The sequence below is a fragment of the Oryzias latipes genome, chromosome 11, assembly GCF_002234675.1.
Source record: "Oryzias latipes chromosome 11, ASM223467v1".
Taxonomy (NCBI): Eukaryota; Metazoa; Chordata; class Actinopteri; order Beloniformes; family Adrianichthyidae; genus Oryzias; species Oryzias latipes.
The window spans coordinates 11,193,217-11,201,834 of NC_019869.2; positions in this window are offsets into that span (position 1 = coordinate 11,193,217).

Sequence of the window (8,618 nt, forward strand, 5' to 3'; positions counted from 1 at the left end):
TTGACGGGGAAGCCTGGAACTTTCTCCCTCATAAACATTGTACACATTTTCCCCTCTTCTCACCCAGTTCACTAAGAAAACAGCTTTGACACGATCTGTGCCGCACTGCCAGTAACACGAGAGCGGACGAAGAGGAGTGAGGAATCCGTGCGAAAAATGAATCAACCAATGCTGCTGAAAGCACAGACTCATGGGAGCAGGGCAGCAAAAACTGAAAAAAAAACCAGCAACTAATGTGATTTGTAGTGACATCAGTCAAATGTAGGATGCTTTTCTAAATGGAGGCAAAATTCTGCTGTCTTCTCATGGTCACTAAAGTCCAGCCATGCCTCTGTACACATCTGTCAGCCATTGCCTCCCTACTTTCACCCCTCCTCTTCATGCCCTAGCAGTTCAGCCTGCCCTCTGACCCCCAGCAGAAGAAAGAACAACTGTGACTTTCTGCCAGAAATCTAGCAAAGCCTTCAGTTATTTGACAACTACCTCAAAATGGGAGAAAGATTTAGCTGCATGGCTGTATATGGAGAAATCTCTGTTATCATAATAGTGTTACTTGTTTGGCTCATGATTCAAAGCTCAGGAAAGAGGACTTAAGAGACTACAGCTGGATGAGAGCTGATTACAGCAGAATGCTGCAAAATGAAAAACCCCTGAGGTGGTTTGGCCTTTTCAACTGTTTAAATACTTCACAAAATGCCCCAAATTGTTGACACAGACAGGAATACCTGTTTGCCCATTATGACTGAGGCATTATTTAATTCTTCAATGCACATGTGAACACAATTTTGTTTTGCTTTTTCCTGTTCATTTAACCAGTTTGACCAACTTTTCATGCAGTTTGCGCAGTTAAATCTGAGATCTAACATCACAACAACCACTCTAACTTCCACGTCGCACAGATCAGAATCACCATGATTTGTATGACCACTTTAAATCAAATAAATAATTGTGTGAAATGGTTCTTCTCCCCACTGTCACCCTGTAGGATCCCCTTTGGTGCCTTCCAAACCGGGCTCCCAGCAGCCCCCGCAGGCCACAGATCTATGACCCCCCAGGGTTACCCAGTCGGGAAGGCAGAGGTCACTCACCCCACTGCTAACCCAGGCATCTCTCAGAAGTTTCCAGCCTTCACGTCCACAGCCCTGCGGCTGAAGCCCATCCAATCAGGGGAACCAGAAAAGGCCCAGTCGTTTGTGATTAGTGAGCAAATCACTTCAGCGCTTTTTGGGTTCAGTTGTTGTCTTTGTCTGTCAATCGCAAGGTTTGTATTAAGATATACAACATTCATATATCTTGGAGGATTTTTACCCAAACTGAGGTTTAACAGAACTAAAGCCAAACTGATTTTTTTCAGTTTAATCCACATTCTATAAAAATGTATTTGTTAAAAGTTTGGTCCTGCTTGTTTTGACTGGAATCATACAAGTTCATCAAGGTGATGTCAATTTAATTAAAAAAAAGGGAAATATTTCTGTGTTTTTAAGTTCTGCATTAAACTAATAGATTATTGGCTTTTTTTGTTTCATCTCTGTGCCACACATCAATTTTTTTAATGATCTTAAGTTATAAGTTGGCAAACATTTATTGATTTTTTTTATGATTTACAGTGATTTGGTGGCATTTCTCTGATTTTTATTATTGGGAAACATAAAATTTTATATTTGAAACCAGTAATTCAATTCTGCGTTTTTCTTTTATTTTTTTTAAACATTGTTCAAATGAAATATTGATTCTTGTTTTCTGTTGTTTCACAGGCACAAAAACTGTTTTTATATTCAAAGAAAAACATTATCTTTGAAATGTTAAATCCACACATTAAAGTGGACTAAATTGTGCAATTAAATTAAATTATTAACTAGTACTTATAATATAATGAGTTAGTACAAACGTTTTAAAGCAAATCTTTAAAAGGGTTCAGTTGTTTTTTTTAATGTAACATAATTATATTTCTTTTCTGATTGGCAAAGAGATTTACATCAGTTTAGAATGTCACATTAGAATTCAAACTGGAGTTGCTTGAAGAAAATAGTGTTTATACCGAAGGGAAAATATATCTACACTGGTGTTTGGGTGTTAACAATACTTAAAGAGCACATCCTGCTGAATCCCTTTAGAATGGCCCCTGATCAAACCAAACACTAAATGAGGAGAACATTGTCAGAGTCTTCCTGATCTCCCCATGAAAGGCCAGCAGTCAAAGTCTGCATCGCACAAACAGTTACAATAAACAGCAAATTAATGGCTTGGATCGATTTGTTGACAATTGACTTTTGACATGAAATTCTCCTTGCAAAGCAAAGAAGAGCTGTGTTTCTATCGCAGATTCTAGACTCCGTGGTATCAATATCAGACACATTATCTCTAATGGGTAAATCAGAGGGAGCAGGGGAGGGGAGGCACACTGAGGCAGCACGTGGATGGTATCTCTATTGATTCACTCAGAAAGGACCTCCACTCCAGCCACTCCTGTTCAGACATATGGGGTAATGAGGACCACTCTTCCATGCTACCCCACCTCTCCTCTCTTTCTCCCCCCTCAGCTCAACTAGAAAGCCTTTTAATCAGCCCCCGTGGGGATACATGGATATGATATGGGAGAAAAAGAAGGGAAAGGAGACCGGGTGAGAGGAGTCCATTAGTGAAGCAGACACAATAGCTCCAAAAAAGAAAATGAACCGACAGAAAAATGTTTCACACAAACACTGGCCAAAACATGCAAGACATTCTTTAGGTTTTCAGAGATGCCTTGAAGACACATTTCAAACATCTTTTGATCCGTGGTAAAAGTGTCCCCAGTGGTTTTTGTTTGTACCGTTTTTAGCCAAAACCAAAAAACCTGTCATTTCCTGTCATTTCTGTGGAGCGGCAAGTGTTCATCAGAAATTTTCCTCTGAGTTGTGGCAAGGACTGATTGAGGAAGCCCGCGTCACTTCCCATCATCCTTTTGTTTACGGTCTCTACTCCTAGCTTAAACCCCCGTACAACCCAATTTGAACATTACTGGTGAAATAAAACATAAAATAACCCCCCATAACAGTTCAGATCCAGATTCCAGCTCAGACGAGGAAAGCAAAGACATTCATGGATCTATTTGACTACAGGTGGATGCATCAGAATAGGGCAGAGCAGGGGGCTTGGGGCTTGCCGTAGTCGTTTCTAAATCACTTCTTCAAGCTTTTTCCAACAGCATTCTTTGTCTCCCATGAAGTCACAACAATTTCAATAAAGAAAAACTCAGAAATGTAATTTGAGGCTTCATTTTCGTTATATATGTCCTCCATCCTGAGATAAATGCCACAAAAAACATGTTTTCCGTAAGTGGATCTTAAAAATGCACATCTTTGAGTCTTAGCCCATAAAGATGTACATGTGTTTCTTTAACATGCATCAGAGCTAATCCTGTTCAAGAATTTCCATGTCGACTCATACAGGGGTGTTTTTTGAACGGGGCCACGGCCATTTTCTTCTATTTATGTTGGGCCTTTTTGTTTTCTTTTCCAAGAAGGAGGATGCCAATCTCAGCCAGCCAGACCAACTTTATCAAAGCAGCCATCTCAGACTCTGACATCAAATCCGCAACTGTGCTTCATGCTGAAAGGACATGAAAAAAACTGTCAGCGCCTCACCCTTCCACCGGCCTCTGAGTCTCTGGACTCTGAAGAAGTGGTGAGACTCATAAAACGAGAAGATACACATGTGGACATAAATCAAACAAATAAAAAAACTATATATTTATTTGTTTATTATGAGTTTTTCAATATTTGGGGTTTTAACTTTCAATGTAGCAAAGTAGTTTTTATCAGCTGTTGAAGTGAAAACTGAGCCACACTCGGTAAATACTTCAAGAGCAAGAAAACGTTGTCAGCAGCGCCCTCTCGTGGTCAATATTATTTTCCACGATATAAAAACAGAAATCAACATCTTTGAAGAAAGTGTTAACAATTGAGAATTATTTGACTCACGTTTTTTAAATAATAAATGTGCAACGGCAGTCCCATAATACTATCAATAAAAGATGTATTACCGCTGGTAAGGGACCACTTCTAAACGGAAAGCAGTTGCAGCTCCATAACCAGAGGGACACATTATTTAAAACAGTCTGGTAAGCCTGTCAACATTAACACAGAACATGCATTGAAAGGAGGAAGAAATAAAAACATGGACAAAGAAACGCATTCTTCAGTCAAAACGACTCCGTCTGCAAACTGCCCCAAGAATGAAATTCTTTCCATGTGTCCCCACTGAGTGGCGCCACAGACACCGCAACAACTGTCCAGAGTCTTATTTATATTTTATTCTTATGAAGTATTATTTTCAAAAGGTCAAAACAATTTTTATTCTGTATTCAGAACTGTGTTGTATTGTTATAAATGTCGTATTTTTGTATTGTATTGTGCAAATGTGCAATTAAAAAATATGTCCGCAGCCACGGGTTGGGTTCAGGCGTCGTGATTGGCCGATGACGTTTCAAAAGTCGACCAATAGAAAACCAGAATATTGTAGTGCTACATTGATTGGACAAGACGAGGTGTCAATCAATCTCAGAGTAGGACTGGAAGCGCCAGCCCGTCAGTCGGTTGTTTTGCTCTCTGGAGGACGGAGCTCCGCCAGGGAGATCATCTAACACACGTTAGCGGCACGTACATACACACACATAGACACACACGTTATTCAAGAAAATAATTAATAAAAGAAAACAGCAGAAAAATATCCTACATGAATGTCCTTAAGTATAAAATATGTTATTTTAATAGCTTAAAAATAAAATTGTGTGTGGGCAGATTTTTGTTACATTGTATTGTTATGTTTGTGTGTGTTTCATTTATTACTACAAAGACATTTATTTTTATAATTATTTCTGTCATTTCATTAGACACTGGTTTAATAAAATATTTTGTTTATTAAATTAAATATAGGAAAGGGGGGACTAATGTGTGCTTTGAAAAGATATAAAAAGAAAATGGTAAATTGAATACTTACTAAGCCTATAGAATGATGTACTACTGTATGTTGAACGTTTACAGCAGTAGATTATAACTTTTTAAGTAAGAAAACTATATCAAGTCTCAAACAACTATTGCTGCAAAAGTACAGCTCATACCAAACAATTAAATATCCTTTAATTAATATTATTATTACTTTTTTTTTTTTTGCTTTACTTTTAGTCTCCATTTGGAAATTGTAAAACCAATAATTCAAACGTCTCGCGCTCATAAAACGTGAAAATTTGACAGAAGTTCAGAGGCTTTTCGCAGAGAAAGCACAGAAACGGCACATGGAGCTCTCGCTGCTTCTTCATTTGCTCCATTCTCAGGATGACGGTTTTCCGCATGCGCACTGGTTTATCATACGTCACTGATCTCTCGTCCAATCAGCTCTCTCGTTAAGGAGTTGAGGGATGATTTAAGGGATCCCCCACAGTGAATCTGTCAGAACGTCACAAAGTACATTTAAAATCGTTTCAGGTGTTTACACTATTTAGGGATTTAAGACTTGACTTCACTTTAGAATTGGTTCAACTGGAGTTGACTATTTTTTATTTTTTTTAAATAAATATTCGAAGATTTGGGGACTTTCGGACTTGGTTAGTAACGTTTCCGTGTGAGGGAACAGCAACGCAATCATCTTTGTTTTTACATTTGTTCTGTTTGCACTCTAGCTAACCTAATTTTCAGTTTATAGGATTGAATAACAAATGCTGCCTAGGCTGGATGCTATGTCTCTGCAATGGTTTGTTGTAAACAGTTCATTGTCAGGATTTTTTTTACGACATAACCAATCGAGTGGCCAGCGGTGTGTGTTTACTCTTTCAGAAAAGCTGTTATGAATAAAACAATTGTTTTTCTTGGATAATCTAATTTTTTTTGTTAGTCTACATTTAGTCAAACAGTGTTTTTCTTTGTTTTCTTCTTTTGTCCTTCCTTTGTTTTCTTTGATTTAGCAGTAAAACGTGTCCATGATGAAAAGCACAGATTTTTTAAATTGAAGAAAATTTTAAATCCAGCTCACAATGACTTGATGGATTAATTTGTTCTCACACAATGTCTTTTAAGAGTCTATTCAGAAATTCTACATTCAAACAAGTAAGCTTTGTATTAAAATAGTTAATTTTCATTTATGCCTCACTTTTTTTTTTTTTAATTTTTCTTAGCTTTACGTAAGTTTAGTTTGTGCATTATGTTTGAACTAAATATAATTATAATAAACAACACATGGTAAAAATGTATTTTGTTGTCTAATATAATTGTTTTATTTCTTCTGCACTTAATTTTTATATTTATGATTTGTTGTGAATTGCTTCGCTTTTATTAAAATGTGTGTGAAAGTGAAAGAATCATCGAGCATTACCACTTTACACCAGCAGGTGTCGCAGTGTGATTAAAAAAGGACTTCCTGCCAGTCTGCACACTGCAGCCAGGGGTAGTTGTCACGAGAGGCTGTGAAAAACATCTCCGGCAGCTAGAGTTGCTTTACAAAAAGAAATTGAATCTGCATTAATACAAATGATTTACAAGTTTCATTCTCTTGCTTTGATAGTGTTTAAAAGAAAAAGGGAAAACATAACAATGTTTCCATTTTTGTAAATTGATCAACATTTTAGACGACACATAATTCTATTTAACATGACTTTTGAACATCACATTATACTAAAATTTAAATATTGAAAAGTGCAGCTTAAAAGTGACTGAGAGTACAATGAAATCCCTGCAGCTGGTCAATAAATAGATGAGACAAATGAAGCATCATTTAATTTAAGTAGCACAGATTTTTCAGAAATGACAAAAGGACAAAAATAAACAAATGTGTAATTTTCCAAATATTTTAAATAACATGTCACACAGATCAAACACTTAGTTGCCTTCTGCATCTTTTTTGAACAAATAAGTTCTCTATGCCAAAAGAAGTGTCTGTCAGTCACAGATTCTGCAAGTTGTCCTTCTTATAAGGATTAGTTCTGTGATTTTCATCATAGTCTACACTCGACCTGTGAGAGACAGAATGTTAAAAAAAATCCAGGAAATCCCATTAATTTATCTTTAAAAAATTACTTTTTTATAATGCTGCAGAAAATTAGTTTATGGTCAATTTTAAACGTTCACATGACTACATATAGCGAGCCTGGTTGACAATGACAGAGGTCAAATGTCTTCTGCAGGTTTCCAAACACTGTAGGTGCTATTTGGTTCCTCCGTTTCTTAATCCAGGTAAGTCGTCTTGTTGCCATTGCAGGAATTTAGTCTTAAAATATGATGTTTCCACCCCTATCCTTCACAGTGTGGTGGTCTTCGGATATAATTCTCCCCCCCTCCAACCATGGCAAGTGGCATTTATACCAAAGAGTTCTGTTTTGGCTTTATCTGGTCACATGATATTCTCCCAACCCTCCTCTGGATCCTCCAGGTGGTCTCTGGAGAACTTAAAACAGTTCTGTCATGTACTGGTTTAAGCAGACGGACCTTTGGGGCTCTGCGGGTTGTGAATCCTCGACGATGTAGTGTGTTACTTTCGTTACTATGGTCCGAGCTCTCTTCAGGTCATTGACCAGTTTCCCCACAAGTAGGCTTGGACCATTTTCTCACCGTTCTCAAGATCATTTGTTCCATCTGGTGAGATCTCACATAAAACTCTAGCTGGAAGGAGATTGTCAGTGATCTTGTATTTCTTCCGTTTTCTAATAATTTCTCTAATAATTGGTCTCTTCTCTCCAAGCTGCATGCTAAGTGTTGCCTGGTTCATTCCAGTCTTGTTCAGTTCTACATTCTTGTCCCTGGTGTCCTTTGACAGCTCTTTGGTCTTGGTCATGGTGGAGAGGTTGCAGTCTGACTGTTTAAGGGTGTGGACAGTTTAAACAGGTGACATTAATACATAAGGAGTGGAGGGTTGAAGAGCTTTCAACAAATGTGTAAAGAAATTTGTGTAACATGAGTACAAAAAGTGTTTCAAAAATAAAGTTTGATTTGATGAAGTTTGATCTTTAAAGAAGAAGTAACAGGTCTGTGAAGCACATAATTCTTGATTAAACATTGGTGCTAAATAATTATTTTCTGCACCATTAAGCAATTTTTTAAATCATACAATGTGATTTTTTGGATTTTTTTTCATATCCTGTCTCTCACAGTTGAAGTGTATCTATGATGAATTACAAATGTCCCCTTTTTCAGTTGGACAACTTGCAGAATCAGTGACTGCCAGTTATTTCCCCCACTGTATTCTGCATGCTTTTGGAACAACTTGATGCTATTAACATTTCCACGTCCATGACACATTCAAATTAACCTCAGCTATACACTTCATTTAACATACCAAGAACCATTATTAATAAGACATCATTAATAAAACAACCAACAACAGAAACATTCTTGTAGGTTCATTGGTGAGTAAAATCTTAAGTTGCAGTTTCCGTTTTACTCAATACTGTTTGTTAAACTCTCTGAAGGCCGTTTCTGGACAGAATGCTCACACAGGCCTGGTTTGGCCTTGGATAAGGCAGTGTCCATGAGCAAGTGTGACTCTGACTAGACTGAGTGTCTCTTTGCATATCAAGAATTATACAAAAGTTTATTATTGTCCCAAAAACAATGTGAAAGACTTTGTTTGTCACATGTCCTGTTTATGAC